Below are 22,392 nucleotides of genomic sequence, written 5' to 3'. Positions count from 1 at the left end.
GATTCAAACTGCATCCTTAAGAGTTTTGGAAAATCAAGTAGGGCAGATTGCCAATGTGTTAAACTCAAAACCTCAACGAGCTTTGCCAAGTGACATTGAAAATTCAAGATCTCAAGGGAAGGAGCATTGCAAGGCCAATACACTCAAAAGTGGTACTCAGTTACCTGGAGTTGTTAATGATGCCATTACAAACAAGGACAGCTCAGATCTCACACAAAAAAATAACTTAGACCCATCTATGGAGAAGTTTACAACAAAACAGACCAATCAAAAGAATGTTGTAATAGAATTGGATTGTGCTACCAATAAAAATGCCACAACAAAATAATATTAACAACCTGAAGGAAGGCCAGCGCCACCTTTTCCTCAGATTCCATAATTCTAAACAAGATGTTCAGTTCAAAAGATTTTTGGAGGTCTTGAAGAAACTCCACATCAATATACCGCTAGTCGAAGCTTTGGAGGTGATGCCCAATTATGTGAAATTTATGAAAGATATATTTTCAAAGAAGTGCAGATTAGGAGAATTTGAAACTGTTGCTCTCATTGAAGGATGCACAACAATGTTGATGAACAAACTACCTCCAAGGTTGAAGGTCCCAGGGAGTTTCATTATCCCATGTTTAATTTGAAATCATTATATTGGTAAGGCATTATGTGATTTAGGAAGGACTATAAATATAATGCCTCTGTTTATTTTCAAAAAGCTAGGAATTGGGAAGGCAAGACCTACTACGATTACATTGAAACTGGCTGATCGATCCTACGCACATCCAAAAGGTAAAATTGAATATGTGCTATTAAAGAGTAGATAAGTTTAATTTTCCAGTAGATTTTATTATTTTAGATTGTGGAGCTAACAAAGATGTGCCAATTATTCTTGGAAGACCTTTTCTTGCTACAGACAGGACTTTAATTGATGTGCAGAAAGGTGAACTGACCATGAGGATGAATGATCAGCATGTCACATTCAATGTTTTTAATGCGCTAATGATAATGACGAATGTTGTGCCATTGACTTGAGAGGAGTAGCAGTGGAGGAAGACCTTTTCTTGCTACAGATAGGAGTTTAATTGATGTGCAGAAAGGTGAACTGACTATGAGGATGAATGATCAGCATGTCACATTCAATGTTTTTAATGCGCTAATGATAATGAAGAATGTCGTACCATTGACTTGATAGGAGTAGCAGTGGAGGAAGAGTTCACGAGATTTTTCCACAACAATTTTGATAGTGATGAAGATTCATTTGAGCGGAGACCCTTGTGCACTTTGCTAGAGGAAAATAGACCTTTCAATTTTGATGAACAATGTTTGGTAGCTCATGTATATTCGCATGAAGCTGTTGACGTCAATGACATGAAAATAGGGGACACATTTAAAGTTAATGGACAATGTTTGAAGCACTACTAAGGTGTTAATGTAGAGCGAGACAAACAATCGTCAGATCTTCGAGATGTTTAACTTCAACATCTTGAAAATTATTTTTATTTTTATTTCATTTTTTCGATTTAAATTTCTTTTATTTATTTCATTTCCTTTATTTAATAAACAGTAGAAGGGGAAGGGGTCGGTGATGTAAAGCCTATTGAAACGAATCCTTCCAATGAAGAGAATGCACCCAAAGCACCAGAGAAAGAGTGAGAGAAAACAGATTTTGTCAGTATTGAGACTGACCGTGAGGACGAAGAGGAATGAAATCCCTTAGTTGTACCACCAATCGACTACACTGCAGCTATTCCACCTCCTTCAACTAAATCCATGATTGAACATGATCATGAGATTGATCAGATTATTGATGAACTCACCATATTTTATATTGAAGAAGAGGTTGTGCCACTCAATTTAGTTAAAAGTTCGATACGTTATAATATGAGTGCACGAAAGACCACTCATCGTAATGAAAGTACCACCATTCAGTTCCAAGCTCGAAAAGTTTTTCTCCCTCTATTACATCTCATTATGTACATATATATGTTCTTACATTCATGATTCATATATGTACATGCATTAAGGACAATGCATCCCTTAGGTTTGGGGGTGAATTGTGCATCTAGACTGCATTAGATATTTAGTTGAGCATGTTGTTTTAGTATTTTTTTGTTAATTTGTCATTCATTTTGCCATGGCACACATGACTTCCAAAAATTGGTTAGACTGTGATGAGTGTGTTTTTGTCTGTAATGTTCGATGAGGAGCTTAATTCTTAAATAAAATTAGAAAGTTCTGACAATAAATTAGGTGATTTTAGCTTAGGATACTTTGCTTGTAAATTGATCCCTAAAATTAGGATGTCTTAATTCCAATTATAATTGATCTATAGTAAGTTTCTTTTAATAAACTTAGAGAAGCTAAATTCAGTACAAAGGCAAGACTCGATAATGAATAAAGTGACATTGTTTAAGAAAATTCAAGAAAAATAATGCCATCAAATACTCCAATGCTTAGAATTGCCAAGTAAGTCAGCATCACTTTGTTTGCTCCATCGTGCTGTTGACTAGAAAGGGGAGTCCAAGTAAGAGCGTGTAATAAAGAAAAGAAAATTAGAGGCACTCTACTGTAGTAACAGGTTGAGTAGCTAAAGAGGTAGTTGTTTACTCTATATATCATTCTAGTCAAAAGCCTTAGATTCATGAGTAAGTATTCAAATCGTGACATGATTGAGTATTCGACACTTTAGTGTATACTCCATTGTAATTGTCGAGTCAAAGAATCATGTGACAAGCTGAATCCTCTAGTAAAAAAATAGGTATAATAAATGAATAAGTAATGAAAAAATAAGAAGGGAAAATTGAGTTAGTTAAAAGATGAACTAAGTAAATTAACAGATACTTGCTATAGTGAAAGTTGGATGAGTACTTAGGATTTTTATTTCTTTTAGAGGAATATTTTTCACCCCGCCTTCACTAAATAAGCTTATGAAACTTGATCAATTTTTTAGACATAGAAGATTGTTGAGAACTGAAGTAAAAAATCCTCTCTTAATGGTCTAACAATACAAAGGTGATTATGTTGCTATGACAATTATTACGTTTATGCATTCATGCTTATTTTGCTTGAGGACAAGCAATAACTCAGGTTTGGGGGTGTGATAACTCTTAAAAAGAGTTATATTTTAGGCCTCTAGACTTGGTTAAGTATTCGTACTTGAGTAAATTTAGTTGCATTTTAGGAAATTATATTAGTATTTTTATAACATTGCATCATAAAGCTTGGATTATGTTTTCAATGTCACTATATGTTACTTTTACTTGTGGGAGGAAATGAATTGCGTGTTGTTTATAGCAGGTGCAAAAAGGAGGAAAAGATGTGAATGAGTGAATTTTTATCATGAAGAAAGGTTGGATAGATTGCCAGCACAAAAGCCATGACAATTCCTGGAAGATGTTGACTCACCTATCAATCCGTGCCACTCTCAGCCAGCTGGAATACCAGAAATATCCACCTGAAAAAGAGGGAGAAAAGAGTGTGTGCTGAGAAAGGGACCTAACCTATAAAAAGAAAGAAAGAAAATAGAGGAAGGAGATGATTTTTCCTCTCACACAATTTCTCGTTAGAGATCTAGAGACGTAAGGAAGGAGGGTAGTAGGGTAGGAACAAAGCAGCAACACAAGGAAAAAGGGAAAGAATTCAACCCTGGGTTCGTAAGATATTGCAGCACAAGAGTTGAGAGCTGGATTGGTGAAAGCTTCTTGAAGTTTTTCCTTCATTATTTTAATTGATTTATGTGAATTTTAACTATGGAAATATGTTGTTGAATGATACTTTCATTTTGGATTTTAATTTCCAACTCATGAGCTAATCTAATCGGGTTGGGATTACTGGATGGATCTTTAGTTCCTTTAAAGACCAAGGCATTATTCTGATTAGATTTACTATTTCATTCGATTTATGCTATTTTAAAATGTATGAATGCAGTCTCTAGACATAGATGAATGCCTGGTATGTCTATAAACTTGATTTAATTCTGAAAAATGTTAGATGAGTTTGATTATGATTGAATCATACAAGCGAGTATTCAATACAATACTCGTAGCACTCTAGACATAGAGTTGCGCTCTATATAGAGAGGAAGAAATAGTGTTGGGTATCCTTTTTAAGGCTTGTAGACATGCAAAACCTTAGGTAGGGTAGCTTGAAGTTTAACTTTTGAAAGAACCAGACTATCTTAGATTTAATCTGAATAATAGATCGGTTAAGATTTTTCCATGGCATTATTGTGTTATGAGGAAAGAATCTTAGTAATCCCAACCATCCCATTCAATAGCGTAGATCCTCTCAACTTGGTCTTCGTAACTTTGCCATTGCAATTTAAGTTAGTTATTTGATTTGAATATTGCATACATGATTATTCCTTTAAAAATTGTTATTCGATTTTTCCAAAGCCCGATTCATATAGTTTATAGTAATAGCTTAACCAAATTAATCCTATTCAATCCCTAAGGAGCCGATCTTACTTACTACTTTATTAATTGATTTGACATGTACACTTGCACATTTGCATATTATATTCACACGCGACACCTTCCCAAGCTCATTCAAAAATAATTATATCCTTTAGGCTGTAAATTATGTCTCCAAATAGGTTGAAGCATTTACTCTACCCACAAATGATACAAGGTTAGTAGTAATTTTTTTTAGGAAAAATATATATTCAATATTCGAAACTGCCCAAGCTTTCATGAGAGATGAAAGATATCATTTTTAAAGTAAACAGTTTGAATCAACTTTGGCTAAATATAGTGTAAGGCATCAAATAATGACAACATTACATCCTCAAGCCAATGGATAAACAGAGGTGTTTAATTAAGAAGTTAAACAAATTTTAGAATAAACGGTACATCTGAACACGAAAGACTGGCCATTTAGATTTGACGACGCACTATGGGCATACAGAATAGCGTATAAAACCCCATTTGGTATGTCTCCATATAAACTTGTGTGTGGTGAAAACTATCATTTGCCCATTGAATTAGAAAAGAAAGTATATTGGGCAATAAAAGAATTAAACTTATATCTTGATTTAGCCAAAAAAGAAAGAATATTCCAACTACAAGAATTAGAAGAGTTCGAATTTATGGCCTATGAAAACACAAAACTGTATAAGGAAAGGAGAAAAATTCAGGATGGTGCAAGAATAAAGAAAAGAGACTTCTTGCCAGGACAGAAGGTGCTTTTATCCAACTCAAGGTTAAAATTGTTCCACAGAAAATTGAAATCACAATGGACAGGACCATATATTGTAAATCATGTTTCACCTCACAGTGCAAGCGTAAATTATAATGAATTGGATGGGAGTTTAAGAGCCGCCTTAGATAGCACATTGGGCAAAGTGTGACAGCCCTATTCTGACCCTAATCAGGAAGTGGTTTCGGGACCGCTAAACCGAGTTGCAAAAATAATTGAATATAATATTTTATGTCTAAAATATGTGATCATGCATGTGTGAAATTTGAATGCTTTGATTTTTGTCAATTTGAATGTGTTTCTAAATAAAAAGGACTTATGTGAGAAGCTTTGAATATATGTGTGGCTTATTTTAAGTGATTAATTATTGAATGATGCAAATAAGTGGGTTTGCATGCCAATTTGCCACTTTTAATGCTAGTGGCCGGCCAAGCTCATAAGTATGGGCATTATATGCATGGTTTAATATTATTATATTTATTAGTGGTGAGAAATATGTAATAAAAAATGTATTAAATGAATTAAAGATGAATAAAAGAGTATGGGTAATAAAAATAATGTGTTAGTAGGAGGAGAAACCAAAGTTGGTTTATTCCTCCATTGCCGTAGCTAGGAAAGGGTGGAGAAGAAATTTCCTTTTGTTGTTAAAATTTTCGGCTAAGGAGATTGCTAGATCAAGGTATGTACAATGCTACTCTTGGAAATTCATGCATAAATTGAATGGTTAGTTTGAATTCTACCTATTTCATGGCTCAAATTTTTGTTATTTTGGAAGATTGAAATTCGACCAAGGAGCTTGAAATTCTTAGTAGTTGTTTTGATGTCATTAGCATGGAAATTTATGTTGGATGTGTTGAATTTGCTAGTTGTTTTGGCTTGGAAGTTAAGGTTTAGTGTTTGATTATGTGATTGCCGAATGTGTGGATAGTTGAAGGAAAATTAGTTAAAATGCTTAGTAAATGGATATTTGGTTAATATTGTGTATATTAATTACTTAAAATATAAACTTTAAATGAGTACTAAAGGTTGTATATAAATTCGGCCTTGGGAGAAATGTTAGTATAAAAATGCTTGAAAGTTAAATAGGTGATTGCTTTAATGACCAAATGTGCCAAAGAATAATGCATGATCTAGTTGACCAATATGTGTTAAGGGAACATGAATAAATATATTTCGATGAGCTATACATTCGGTTATAGTATGAAATGCAATGTTAATACATAGTTGCTAGTATGTATATGTGTGCTGGCCGAATTTGAACTTGAATAATGATTTGAGCACGATGTATTGTATTGAGATTATGCTTAAGTGAAATTGTGATGAAATTGATTGGTGATATACATGGTTAAATAATATGTAATGCATTAGTTAGTAAAATGTATGCCATTTATGTGTGGTATTAAGTATATAATCGGCCTCAACATAGACATGCATATTCGGCCATAGGAAGAAGATTGGTGTTGCATGTATTCGGTTAGAGGCAAGCATATTGATGCTTTTGTCTTGGCTTAGAAAATTCGGCCAAGGGGGAATATTAGCTAAAATGTTGAGTTTGATTCATGATTCCATATATATATGTGACTCTAATGCCTAAAGTATATATGAGCTAAGTACCTTGAGGTTTTCTTTTGATGTTCGAATGAATTGTATTAAATTGCTTGATGTGATTAAAAATGCATATGACCATTGTGTAGTTGAGCTAGAAGGTGGCCATATGACCAATCAAACTCCTTGTCATATTCGGCCATAAGCTAGCATAATGAGACTTTAATAAGTTAAATTTGTTTGAATTAGCTCAAGAGCTTAGAGGACCACAGTTGGATAAGGGAAAGGAAAAAGTGATCGAATAGCAGCCGAAATTGTTCGACCACATCCGAGGTAAGTTTTAAGTGTTTAAACGTTGAGTAAATTCTATTATAATAGGACATGATGAGTTGATTTCATAAGATATGATGTGGCCATGATATGTTCTAAGCTCAAATGGTAAGTTCTTAAGTGTTTGAGTTTGGGAATTTAAGGGTAATTTGAAATAGTCTGCTTAGGACAGCAGCAGTAACGTGACTTTAGAAAATCACCATAAATTTATGGACTTGAATTAGAGGCTGAATGAGACATGAAATTAAATCTTAATGAGTCTAGTTTCAAATGAAATCAAATACAACACATTTTGAATTCTGTAAAATGAGAAATTTGATTCGTAGTGAAGAGTGGTCAGATTAGTCAAACAGTGAAACAGGGGAAACTTTAAGAAAAATCTGGTATTGATTGGCCAAACCTAAAATTCTGGAAATTTTATGGATGGAAGATATACGAGTCTATATTCAGGAAAAATTAACGGAAAGTGATTTGGAGTTTTGTAGCTCCAGTTATAAATAATTTAGTGACTATTGCTCAGGAAAAACAGCTTGTGCTGAATTTGAGATTATGTTGTAAACCTTGATAAACTTGTTTTAGTTGCTCATAAGCTATTGATTAAACCCATACTTGAATTCTAAATCGTGATATTGTAAGTTTATGAGTATTCGACTATGAAATGATAGTATGGCGTAAAATTGAATTATTCATTGGAAAGTGATGGATGTAGATTCGGCCAAGACCAAGTCTGTACATGATAGTATATGTGATAAGGCCTAATGGCCGATGTGGTGAATGTGAAAGTGTATATATATGTGATAAGGCCTAATGGCCGATGTGATGAATGTGAAAGTGTATATATGTGATAAGGCCTAATGGCCGATGTGGTGAATGTGAAAGTGTATATATATGTGATAAGGCCTAATGGCCGATGTGATGAATGTGAAAGTGTATATATGTGATAAGGCCTAATCGCCGATGTGATGAATGTGAAAGTGTATATATGTGATAAGGCCTAATGGCCGATGTGGTGAATGTGAAAGTGTATATATGTGATAAGGCCTAATGGCCGATGTGATGAATGTGAAAGTGTATATATGTGATAAGGCCTAATAGCCGATGTGATGAATGTGAAAGTGTATATATGTGATAAGGCCTAATAGCCGATGTGATGAATGTGAAAGTGTATATATGTGATAAGGCCTAATGGCCGATGTGGTGAATGTGAAAGTGTATATATGTGATAAGGCCTAATGGCCGATGTGATGAATGTGAAAGTGTATATATATGTGATAAGGCCTAATAACCGATGTGATGAATGTGAAAGTGTATATATGTGATAAGGCCTAATGGCCGATGTGGTGAATGTGAAAGTGTATATATGTGATAAGGCCTAATGGCCGATGTGATGAATGTGAAAGTGTATATATGTGATAAGGCCGAATGGCCAATGTGATGAATGTGAAAGTGTATATATGTGATAGGGCCGAGTGGCCAACGTGATGGATGTGAAAGTGTATAAATGTGATAAGTCCCGAAGGGCATTTGTGTCAGTACTATATCCGGGTTAAAACCCCGCAGGCTTTATGCGAGAATATTATCACTGATTAATGTCCGTAGGCTTCGTGCTCGTACTATATCCAAGCTCTAAAGACCCGATAACTTCGTGTGGAGATTACGTCTGAGCTAAAGGTCTCGCCGATAATCCAAGTAGAGGTTAAAGCTATAAGACTTCGTAATAAGAATTGCTTATAAATATATTCAATGCGAAAGGTTAAACAGGTATGTACTCCAAGTTTATATGTGAGCTTGATTTGCACTAAATCATAAGGTAGTTATGTGATGCATACGAGAGCAATCTATGAGACTATTCCTATGATTATGTGACATCGGATCAGTGTGAGAGGTTATGTGAAATCATACGATATATCTATGTCACATGAGCTCACTTTTATGTGAAAGTTTATCTGCCTATTGTATATGATGAGAGGTGCACATTCGGTAAAGGGATGGTATGCCCGAAGGAATAGTGAAATAAAAATACGAACAACTATGTTATAATTTTATTGTTATCTGTTGACACTGCTTAAAACTTACTAAGCATTGTAATGCTTACTCCGTTTACTCTGTTTCCTCTGTTTTATAGATCTCATTGCGAAGCTACAGGCTCGGGGATCGTCAGCAACTCGTCACACTATCACTATCCACTGTTTGGTACTGCTACGTTTTGGATTATCTTATGGCATGTATAGAATAGACTAGTGGCGGAAGAATATTTTTGGTTAATGTATATAAGCCATGCGAAAATGGCATCTTTTGAATGTTTACTTAGAGAAGTTTAAATTGTATCCCTGACTGTCTTTAGTACTTATCTAAAGGAATATTCAAAAAAAAAACTTACTATTCTGATATGAGTTTCAAGACTGGTAACGCCCCTTTATCTATTCCGGCGACGGATACGGGATTGGGGTGTTACACAAAGCTTTCATGAATAACACCTATGAGTGAGCCTGTTAATTGATCGAAGACATGGAAATGAACTCATACATGTGGCTGAAAGAGCACTTTTCATATAGCAAGAAGCTGTCAATGGCTCAAGTGGTTAAGGAAGACGATAAGTATCAACAAATCTTGGAAAAATTACATCGTCTAGAGGCCACTATCAAGCCATCAATGAATGATGCCACTTGAAGCTACACGCCATACCCAGAGACTGTCGCGTGTGAATATGTAATGTAAATATGAAAGTATACACGTCGAATCAAGTAATAAAATGAGAAGTGAGATCGTCTCCATAGGGATCAAAATAGGTCAAAATATGGTAGAGTTGTTACTATAAACTATACTAATTAGGCTTATGACAAAGTAAACAGAATAGTGATTTGAAGTGAAGTATTATTGTATGAAATTTTTTAAAAAATCAAAAAATGAATAAAATGTTGTGGAAATTCTTCGAGTCAAAGTTGAGAAGATTAATGTTGTTAAATGGGAAGGTTGGAATTACTTGGATTATATCTTAATAACATAAAAATTTCATGGCAAAATCTTGACCAAATTACTGCTCAGAGTATAACTATTACATTTTGCTTCTTTCAATAGCTAGAATTTGAGCTTTCATTCTAAGTCTTTGTATGTCTACAAGTCTTAAGAAAAATACCTAACAATGTTCTTCCTGACTTTGTACAAATCACAACTCTATGTCTAGTGTGCTATGAGTATTCACCCATATCATTAGATTATGATCCAACTTATTTAACCTTTTCAGAATTAAATCACGTCTAAGGATATACCAAGCATATATTTAAAATAATCCAAACCGAATAAAATAGTAGATCTACTCAAAATATCACCATGATCATTAAAAGTATCAAGATAGATCCAATAATTCCAACCCAAATGAAATTAGCTCATGAGTTGGGATTTAAAATCCAAAATCTGAATAACATTCAAAATTATCATTAATAGTTTAGAAATCACATAAATCAATTAACAAAATGAACGTAGAATTGCAAGAAGCTTTCGCCACTCCAGCTTTCACTTTGACATTGCTGAATCATGCAGAGGCCAAGGTTGATTGCTAGTCCCTTTCCTTGCATTTCTGCTTTTTCTCTTAAGCTGCTACCCTCTCCCTCTTCTATGGAATTTTTCACACGAGTTTCTTCAGAGTGAAAACTGCTCTCCCAAATCCTCCTCCAAAATCCTCGTGTAAAAGTCCCCCTAAGATTCTTTTCTCTTTCCTCTTTTATAGGATAGGTCCCCTATCTCAGCACATACTTTTCTCCCTCTTTTTTAGGTGGATTTGTCTGGTACATATCTGAGATTGACGAGGACTGAGTGCTATGTCAGGACTTTCCTGGAATTACCATGGCATTTATGTTGGCAATCCATCCAACCTTTTGCCATGGCAATATTTCACTTCATTCTCTTCCTTATTTTCCATCCTTCCTGCACTTGCTGCATATAACAACCAATTCCCTTCTTCCTAATAGTAAAAGTAACATGAAATAACGTTTAAGACACAATCCAAGCTTTATTATGTAATGTTTTAAAAATAACCTAAAAATGCAAATATATCTACTTAAGTATAGGCATTTAATCAAGCTTAGAGGTTCAAAAGATAATTCTTTTTAAGAGTTATCACACCCCCCAAACCTGAGTTTTTGCTTGTCCACAAGCAGAATATATATGAATGCATGAATTTGCCATAACTACACAATTGCCTCTTGTACTGGTAAACCAAACAAAACATATTTTATATATCCATTCTCAGCAATCTTCTATAAAAAAAATTGGTTCAAATTTTATAGGTTTGTTTAGCATAAAAAGTGCAGAAAATGTTACCTAAAAATAAAGTTCCTAAATATTTATACAATTATGACTATAACAAGCACCTCTTAATGTACTTAGTTTATCTTTCCAGTAAACTCAGTTTTTCTTCTCATACTTATTCTGTCATTACATAATATAAAATTTTCTCTAAGGCATTCATTTTCTCACATGATTTCTTTACTTGAAAATTTGAATGGAGCATACAGTAGATAGTCAAGTACATCACACCACAATTTGAATGTAATTAACTAATGAAGCTAAGGCTTTTGACTAAAAAGATGGATGGAGAAAATAACTACCCCCTTAGCTACTCAGCCTACATCTTCATGGAATGCCCCTAAACTATTTTTTATATATATTCTTTAGTCACCCTTATTTGATATTATTTTTTTGATCAATAATACAATGGAGCAAACAAATTATTACTGGCCTACTCAACAGTTTCAAACATTGGAGTGATTTATAGTGTCTTTTTAAATTTTACTTTATTTGTTCATTTATCCATAACTTTGTCATGGTATTTATTATTACACAATGCTAACTTACTGATCTTAGTTTCAAGACTTCTAAGTGTATTAAAAGAAACCTATTATAGACTAATTGTGATTATACTTAGGTCATTCTACTTTTAGGCATCAATTTTCACACGACTATCCTAAGCTAAACATATCTAATCAACTATCACAATTTTCATAGTTTGAAGAGTTATTATCCTCATTGAACATCATAGATGACAATATACTTTTCATGGTTTAACAGTCATTTAACATTTGTATGTCATGGAAAAATGAATGAAAAAATGATCTGATGTTTAAATAAAATATCTCATACATGCAATATTGCAACACACCCCCAAACCTAAGGGATGCATTATCCTCAGTGCATGATCAGACACAAAATTTTACTTATGAAAAAACAAATAAACAACTAGAAAATGCAATGAAAAAAATTATGAATGGATGTAAAACAAATGAAAAAAAATATGCAAATGAAAAGTAAAAACAAAAGCTTGGAAAGGAATTGTGTTACTTTAGTTGGATCGGGTGGATTTCCTAGCAGTGTGCTTGTAGCGCTACTTCCGTTTGAGCTAATTTATTGGCACCTCTTCCTCTTCCTCATCATCATCTGATTTTGTGAGATCATCAATCAGTTGATTAATTGCATGATCTTGATTCGACATGGGTGCAGTGGTTTGAGGTGCAATAGCAGGTTCTTATGGTGCGTAAGTTTAATTCATGTTATCTCCTTCCATATCTGACTCAATTTTCACCAATTATGTTTTATCTTCCCCCCTCTATTTCTTTGTTCTTCTCTTCTGCAGTGGTTGGTTCTGCTATAGTGTCCATCACAGCGAATTTAACTTCATCCTGATCTTCATCCTCTAGGTCCGATAACAAATCTTTAGGAAAAATAGGGAATGTAAGCATGGGCCTGGTAAAGTTTTTCTAAAGAGATTTCTTGACGGCATTATCCCTTTGTCTGACATACCCCAAAATAAATCCATTTCTTCTTAAGCTTTGCTTAGATTAGTAGCTGTCCTCAATTGTTGCTTCTCCATCAAACAAAATTGTTGTTTCAACATCTCGTGAGCACCAAGCACTCATTGCTTGAAACCACCATGAGATGTGGATGGGCTGGAAAGGGTATCAATAGGTGGAGAAGAGATTGATACAGAACCAGGATTCTGTGGCACTTCTTCCCTTAAAATTATCATGGTAATTTGTTTGGTGATGGCTCCTTTGTTAGGTATTTTGTCCCCATTTGCTTGGATAGGGACATTGACCCATTTACAAACTGCAGTAATTAGAGATGGAAAATTTAGGGTGCCTACATTCTTTTATGCGCAACAATGAACTTCTCTAAAAATAATTTTTCCAACATTTATCTTTCTGCCAGTCATAATAGAGTGCAGTAACAACATGCGTTCCTTCACAATAGTAGAATTATAAGTTGAAGGACTAAGGCGAGATTTAAGAAAATGGTACCATACTCTACAATAAGGCTTCAAGAAAATACGATCGATGTTGTAGTAGTCATTCCAAGAAACTGTCCATTTGGTCCCATCCACGCATAAATCCGCAAGAACTTGATTGAGTCCTTCTGCTATTATTGTCTTCACGAATTGAGAATGTTCATTAGGGACGTCAAGTAACCCATATTGTGTACTGATGGAGTATTCATCAAATAACACCGAAGCACCGAGTACATAGATGAAATCATTATTTGGAGAGGTTAAACATGATGAAGGAAAAAGAATTGCCATCCAGGTTTCTCCACCACAGAAGAAATTGCTTCAGTGTATCCCATAAAGGCCGCGTCTTGAAAAAGAAAGTCGTTTTCCACACAAAAGGGTCGCTTTGATGTGTTCTTGTTGTACTTTTCTTCAGCAGCGTTGTTGAAAAATGTTCTTGGAGGCATAGAGGTTGATAAAGATAGTATACGTCAAGCCATGTGAGAAGAAATAGTAACCGCAAAAAAAGAAGTTGAGACCTTTACAGTTATGGAGGAAATATTGAAAATGGTGAAAAAGAAAAAACTGAAAAAAACTTGGAGAAAGAAAATGAATCAACTAGGGTAAAAATGAGAGAGAATATAATTGTGACGTGGGGGATAAGATTAGCCTGAAATTATGGCCTAACATGGTAATTAAGCACAATTTCACATACTTTATGAATTCATGCCCAATATTACTAATTAAGTAAAATTCACTTATTTTAATAAGAATTACTCAAGATAAACATATTTATTAAGTAAAAAGGTGGTAAAAATATATAGAAAAACCCTATATAATTTCGAGTTTACACACCTCAATTCTAACTAATAATTGTCTAATCTTATTGCGGAAGCGATATGTGAACCATTTTAAAACTATATTTAAGGATTTAACCCTAAGAGTATATTTTGCCACTTAAAACTAAATGATCTCGATTTTAATTCTAAATGATTACCAACTTTTAATCAATTTTGGGAAACGCCTAAAATTCATTTTAATTAACCATTTTTCCTTAATTCATTTACTAATTAAGGCTATATTAGCTAAGTTTTATTACTTTAATCATATATATACAATTTTAATTAATCTAATTACAACTAATAAACAACATGTATTCATAATTTAAAAATTCAAAATCATGCTTAACAAACAACAATTAAATCATACAATGGACTTACCTTAGCCACAAAGCTATCCACTCCTTGACAAGCTACAATTAAAATGTATTAGTGAAAAATTCATGCTTCAATCACCATGATATCACTTAGCAACATACCATAATCCACACAATATTTAACCATAAAATCAATCATTAAAAAAAACAAGTATAACATCTCAAAATTAAAATCCAATTAAAAGTCTCAAACGTCCATTACAAGTATATCAAATTATCCCAATTGAAAGCCACAATACCCTCTAATTTTTCTAAAGAAGAGCCCTTATTCTATAATACCAAATAGCCTTAAAATTTGACCAGCCTTGCCCTTGCTCTTCAACTCCCCAAAGCCGAAAAAAAAAACTTTGCACAAAGCTATGAGGGTGTGAGCTAAAAAAGCTCAGTGAGTAGCCATAAATTCAATAAGCAAATCACACCAAAAACATACTTAAACCAAGGAAAATCATGTATCAAATTTCGAGTATATGAATCATAGTTTCAATTATATTTTCATGCTCAATTATAGCATTTAGTTGGCTAAAATTTCCCGCAACAATGCAACATCATAACATCATAATTTCATATGCTATTCTACGAGTAAAAATCACATTTATTATGGCATATGGAAACATAATTTAATTAACAAACAAACACTTATATTGGCAAATGACATCCATGGAAAAATATAAACATGTTATCATGCATTGGCTAAACGGGTCTCCGATCTCCTAAATACCGAATACAATACTCTAGTTGAGTGGGGCGTAGCCACACACTCCCTTACATCACCTCGAAATTGCCAACAATTGAGTGGAGAAAAAGGCTCAACACTCCCTTATCCACTCTAACAAAATCAATACTCATAAAGCCATATGCTCACAAATAACACATATAGTGGTGAGTACTCACTAATCCTATGGCATACCATTTATATCCAATGGATCCACCATGCAATGTTTCCAATATAACCAACCATACAGGGCATAAAAACTGATATTTAAACACTTAGTTCATGATATAAAAATTCAATTTAAATCATGTCGCTTAGGAATTTTAGTACCAACATAGATAAGCACAATAAGTTTCTTTGTCCATGGATCTAAAACCAATCATTAAGCCATCATCAAGTGCTCTAATATAAAGTAATTCATTCTCCAATTATTATTCAATACAATTCAAATCAATCATACCAAACACACAAATTACAATTTCCATAAATCATTTACAAATATGCTTATATAAAATTAAAATCAATTTTAATAATCTAAACCATTTGAGATACAATTTAATCATTACAAACACAATTAAAAACCTCAATTTAGAATGTAAATAGGCATGTTTACCAAATTCCTTTAAAAACCTCCCACCTTAACACTTTGCTTCTCAAGCCAAAGTGTATCAAGTAGTTGTGTTCGGACCTCGATTTTGATTAATAATGGACTCTCCTCATTGTGGAGCTTAAACAGGGATAAAATACATGTTACAAGCTATCATTAACAATAAGAAAATCAAAAAATCTTGAAGCACACTGATCTAAAACGCCTCTCCAATCTACCTTACCGAAAACTCACAGTAAAGCCGAAATACAAATTTCAACCCTTAAATGACTTTCTCTGCACCAAAAACCATTTCTAAACTACATTTCTAATCTATAAACACAAAACCTAAGCATCAATTTCATCAAACAAACCGTTTCATAATTTTCCAGAAAATCAACTCATGTTTTTAGTTAAAACAGATTTGTCAAAATTGATCAATCAAACGAGTTTAATCTTTTGTTTTCTTTATCCAAAGCCTCTTAATAAACATGATTTAAGCTTAGATATCCATTTAAACTTAGATTCCAACTCAAAACCATGAATTCACCGTTGATGAATTTCATGTTCAAGAGATAAGAGATCAAGATTTGAAAAACCATTTTAATTTATTTAAATAAAAAATAATGATTAAAAATAAATTTAAAATGAATTTAGAGTTGAGAAATTAGCTTCAATCGATCTAGAATCATCAATATTGAAGATTAGATCAAGATTTTTGAAGAACTCAGATGAGTTTTTTCCCAAATTTGAAAATCTTTTTCTGGAAAATTTTGAGGGAATTTGGATAAAATAAAAGATGAGATCTAATCTTTGACATGTGGACTTCGAAAATGAAAAAGAAAAATGAGATAAAACGCTTAGAAATCGGGTGAAAATTGTGTGTGAAGTGAGGGGGTTGCAGTGTTTTTCAGCTAAAGAACCTTCACCTGATTTTCAAAAATTGGGGAAATTGTCACTAGGCCACTCCCACAATTCCCTTGTTTTACAAAGTAATCCTTTCCATCAAAAATTTTGAAAATATGGGCAATTTTCCATAAAACCACTCAAACATTTTTCTTGTTTTGCAAAATGGTCCTATGTAATTAATATTTTAAATTCTTTCAATTAAACCCCCATTTTAATTTATTTTTCAATTCTAATTTGACCCAAAAATATTTATTTTACCCAAAAAAAATTTTAAAACTATAAAATTAATTTTTCTAAAAATATTTTTATTTTCCAAAATATTATTTCCTGATTTTTTAAAAATGAAATTAAGCTAACTAAACTAAGAGAAAAATTACTAATAACCTCGATTAACTCCTATTTTTTCAATCGGAACCCAATAAACTTACCCGAAACTACTAGAACTATTTTTAGGGCCTTATAATAATTTTTAGGCTAATACATTTAATTTATGTTAATTTTATTTTTCGTAATATATTTTTAAATCGATACTATTTAGACTTATTAGTGCAAAGAATTAATTTAGGTTTAATTCAACCTCCTTTCGATACAATCCTCGAAATGCTTCTCGAAGTGTTTCGTTGTAATAGTAACCCATATTACAATTTGACTCGTATACTTGTAGATAGCGCTGCTTAATTTTATATATTTTTCTTGCCATATTTCTAGTCCAAACATTCGCATAGCTAGCAGCAGTCACCCACGATATTGCAACACGAAGCTTGGAAGTCGCAACACATTGAACAAAGTACCAAAAGGAGTAGTTTGCCATCAATATCGCGACATAGCCATAAGATGTTGCGACACAGCCCTGAAGACACGCCCTAGCTAGTAAACTGCCATTAATATCGTGACACAAGATAGAGGCTGTGGGACACTGGAAACACAAAGATTTATGTACTCTTTCATACCTAATTTTACTTAAAATCATGCATTTTCGATAAGATTTTTTTATAAAATAATTAATTTTTATAAAATAATTAAATTGTATTAAAAATTTGAACATGTTAATTTTTAGTCAAATTTACATTTATTTTTAGTGAATTTTGATTATTTTTTATAGATTCGTACAAAGGGCGAAAATTGACCTAGCAGACACTGTTAAAAGAACAAAACCAAAAAGCAATTCAAAGTAACAAGGCAAAATAATTTCTAGCCTAAGACGGTCCAAATATGTGTATTAATTCATAATATAATTAATTTTAATTTATTCCCAATTTAATTTGGGCTAAATAAATTAATTTTAATTAATTATGGGAAAAGGGCCCAGTTGAACCGCACCAGTTGAACCAAATTGAGCGAACCGAACCAGCCACCAATTGGGCAGCCCAGAATCGTTCAAATGCTGACCCAAATCAGCATTTTTAGCTGATTAAATGAGCTTCAAAAAGGCCCTTGGAAGACTTCCAAATTGCATTCAAACCTCACCTTAAATTAATGCTTTACAAATTTACCTCAGGCTAATTTTAGCAAAGTTGAAAGTCTCAACTTTTCCATGTAGGATGGCCGGCCATGAGGGGGCTCGTTGGCTGCTGAAATTTTCTATTTTTAGCAGCCATCCTAAAATATATAAACCCCCCTTTGCTGCCCATTCAAATCATCCCTCATTCACATCTCTTCTCTCCTCTCTCACTTTTTTCTCTCATTTTCCCATTCAAAGTTCCTTGCTCTTGTGCCAATTTCTCCTCTTGGAAAAGGATTATTCTTCAGCCATTTTGGAGCAGCAATTGAGTGTTCATAGCAGCCTTGACCGGCGAGGACAACAAAGAAGGAAGAACGGAGCAACCTAGTCAAGCCACGGAAAACCACCGGATTTGATTATTGTTTCTTATCTCTTTAATTTTTGATGTTTTTATGATGAACATATCTATGAATATTTATGCTATTGGAATGGTTAATTTAATCAGTTTAGCTTGAATTTAATTTGTGTTGGGTTGATTGCATTCCATCCTCTTGATTTGTTAAATTTATGTTTATGCTGTTATAGGCCTCGGTAAAATGTTTGATTAAGTAAAACCATGATTAAGTTATTTTTTCATTACAATTATGAGATAAATAAAGAATTAATTATTTAAATGCATTGAAATTGTAATTAATGGACACAGTACTTAATCAGTGCATGTTTAATTCTTCAAAGGTAGCTGAAGATTAGATTAGCATTGTATTTGGCGATACATATGCCTTGCATAACTTGCAAGATTATTGTGATTAAACTACTTCAAGGTAAGGATACTTTGTTACCTTACATAGTCTTTTATATGCTTATTAGGTTGAATTAATCGTTTGAATCGACATAGGAATATGCGAGAGATTGTTTAATCTAATAAGTATGTATGTGCAATAACATGTTTATCTTTATAAATCTATTTTATCGGTCGAATTGAAATAGGAATATGTACAAGAGATGAATGGATTTTTGATTTGTAAATATATTCATAAGTTAGCGAATTACTGATTTGCCATGATTTATTAGTAATGAGTATAAGCATAAGTTTAATGATTCTAAGGTAAGGAAATGTAATTAATCCAACACAATAATATCATCTTGATTAAAATCAGCTTTTGAAATCGTGCATTAAAACTTTATTTTATTTTATTTTATTTTATTTTATTTTATTTTATTTTATTTACTTTGTTTTCTAGTTTTTATTCATTTCCCAAATCCAAATAATTTTCTTTCACCGAAGTGTTTATACTTACTTTCATAAATAATTCTTTTAAAGTCCCTGTGGGTACGACAACTTGAAATTTATTTGTCACTTTATTACTTGTTGCGATTGTGTACACTTGCACATTTTCGTCATTCCATGTTTTTGGCGTCGTTGCCAGGGACTGTTTTAAAAAAAAGCCATTATTTGTGAATCTATTTTTACATTTTGGTTTATTTATTTTCCTGTTTAAATCTTTACTCACTTAATCTTTCTGTGATTATTTCAGGTGTTTATAAGTATTGACCAAATTATCGACTTACTCCCTGTGGACCCTGAAATAGAACGAACCTTTCGACAACGAAGAAGACAAGTGAACCAGAGAAGGACTGAAGAGATAAACTTTGAGACTATGAATTAAGGAAACGGAGCAAACCTTGCTTAGAATCCTATCCTTATTGTTGATGATAGGGATAGAGCTTTACGATAGTATGTCGTTCCAGTATTTAACGATCTTAATCCGAGTATTAGGAGACCTGAAATCGAGGCACAACAATTCAAGCTAAAGCCAGTCATGTTCTAGATGCTTCAGATTAAGGGCCAATTCAGTGGAATACCTACTGAAGATCCTCATCTTCACTTAAGACTATTTATGGAACTGAGCGATTCTTTCAAGTTAACCGGAGTACCCGGAGATGCATTACGACTGAAGCTGTTCCCATATTCGCTAAGGGACAGAGCTCGTGCCTGGTTGAACTCATTGCCACTGAACTCCACTTCTACATGGCAAGAGTTAGCCGAGAGATTCCTCATGAAGTATTTCCCGCCGAGCAAGAATGCCAAGTTAGGGAATGAGATCACTTCCTTCCAACAAATGGATGATGAGTCCCTGTACGAGGCATGGGAAAGGTACAAAGAGTTATTACGAAAGTGCCCTCATCATGGAATCCCACATTGCATTCAACTTGAGACATTCTATAATGGTCTCAACGCTCACACGAGGATGGTAGTGGACGCCTCTGCTAATGGTGCTCTCCTTTCTAAGTCTTATAATGAGGCTTACGAAATTATTGAGAGGATTGCCAACAACAATTATCAATGGCCAACCAATCGAGCAGTGTTAGGAAGACGAGTCACTGGAATACATGAAGTGGACGCTCTCACTTCACTCGCATATCAGGTATCTTTAATATCCTCAATGCTTAAGAATCTTACCACTAATGGGTCTAACAGTTTTACAGCCCAACCTCCTAACCAATTTGAGAATATAGCCTATGTGTATTGTGGGGAAAGACATTTGTTTGAAGAATATCCGTTGGACCTCGAATCCGTATATTACATGGGTAACCAAAACCAAATCCGAGGGAGGCAAGGACTGCAATCCAACTTTTATAACTCATTGTGGCGAAATCACCCGAATTTTTCCTGGAGTAAACAAGGGGCTGGAACCAGTAACACTTAGCCCCAACCTAGACCAACTCAACCTCTTAGTTTCCCCCAACAAGTTCAAAAACCAACCAAAGCGGAACCATCCAATAACTTAGAGAATCTATTGAAGGCATATATGGAAAAAAACGACGCCACTCTAAGGAATTTGGAGAATCAAGTGGGCCAGCTTGCTACTGAACTCAAGAATTGACCACAAGGTGCTCTACCTAGTGACACGAAGAATCCAAGAAATCTGGGGAAGGAACAATGTAAAGCATTGACATTGAGGAGCGAAAAGACAGTAGAGCCCAACACTGTCGAAGTTGAAAAGGAGCCAACTGATGCTCAAGATTCAGAAGAAGTTCAACCAAGTGTTGAAATTTCAGTTTCACCAGAACCAGAATCTGTAAAACCCAACGAAGTAACCTCAAGACCAGCTAATTCTGATCAACTAACAACGTCGTTTGATGCAGAATTGTTGCCAAAGATGAATCAACCAGAATAAGTCCCAGTAATGAAACCACCACCACCCTACCTTCAAAGACTTTAGAAACAGAAGCAGGAGATTCAATTCAAGAAGTTCCTTGACGTACTCAAGCGACTTCACATCAACATCCCGTTGGTTGAAGCAGTTGAGCAAATGTCGAACTACGTCAAGTTCATAAAAGATATCTTGTCTAAGAAACGAAGACTTGGAGAATTTGATACGGTAGCTCTGACGAAGGAATGCAGTGCATATCTTCAAGACAAACTACCCCCAAAATTGAAGGATCCTGGATGTTTTACCATACCGTGCAACATTGGAGCAACATATTGTGGTAAGGCATTATTTGACTTAGGTGCAAGTATCAACTTGATGCCTATGTCAATATTTAGGAAGTTAGGGATAGGAGAATTTAGACCAACTACAATTACCCTTCAACTAGCAGATCGATCCTTAGCACATCCAGAAGGAAAAATCGAGGACGTATTGGTACGTGTAGATAAGTTTATTTTTCTTACTGACTTTGTAATTCTAGATTTTGAAGCTGGCAAAGAAGTACCAATCATCCTAGGAAGGCCGTTCCTAGCAACTAGAAGGACCCTTATTGATGTGCAGAAGGGCGAGCTCACTATGCGTGTTCAAGATGATCAGGTAACATTTGACGTCTTTAAGTCTATGCAATTTCCTGACATAATGGATGATTGATCTGCAGTGTCTGATTTAAAGGATTTAATAGTGGAGAAGGAACTCAACTGTGCTGAGGACCCACTGGAAAGAATTTTGACATTGGATCCTCTAAATGATGAAGAGAAGGATGAATACTTAGCTTTGCTAGAAGCTAATCAAAGGGGATTTAATCCGCAATCCCATTTTGAATCTTTGGAGTTAGAAAAAAAGAACTATTCCCAACCAAAAGCGTCGATCGAGGAGCCACCTAAATTAGAACTCAAGGTATTACCTTCTCATTTAAAATACGTTTATTTAGGTAACTCTTCTACTCTGTCTGTGATTGTTTCAGCAGAATTGACCACTAAGCAATAAGAGAAACT

At 33.9% G+C, this 22,392-nt stretch overlaps 1 non-coding gene across 1 annotated transcript; it reads right to left on the bottom strand.

The window, feature by feature from the left end:
- Positions 1–20,272: 20,272 nt before the first annotated feature.
- On the bottom strand, positions 20,273–20,379 carry LOC121215045 (small nucleolar RNA R71). Its single transcript, XR_005910781.1, has one exon. It is a non-coding gene; the product is annotated as a small nucleolar RNA R71 (small nucleolar RNA).
- Positions 20,380–22,392: the final 2,013 nt, after the last annotated feature.

The sequence above is a fragment of the Gossypium hirsutum genome, chromosome D02, assembly GCF_007990345.1.
Source record: "Gossypium hirsutum isolate 1008001.06 chromosome D02, Gossypium_hirsutum_v2.1, whole genome shotgun sequence".
In the NCBI taxonomy this organism is placed as follows: Eukaryota; Viridiplantae; Streptophyta; class Magnoliopsida; order Malvales; family Malvaceae; genus Gossypium; species Gossypium hirsutum.
The sequence above is the reverse complement of the archived record's forward strand: the minus strand, read 5'-3'. Positions and strand labels throughout refer to the sequence as shown.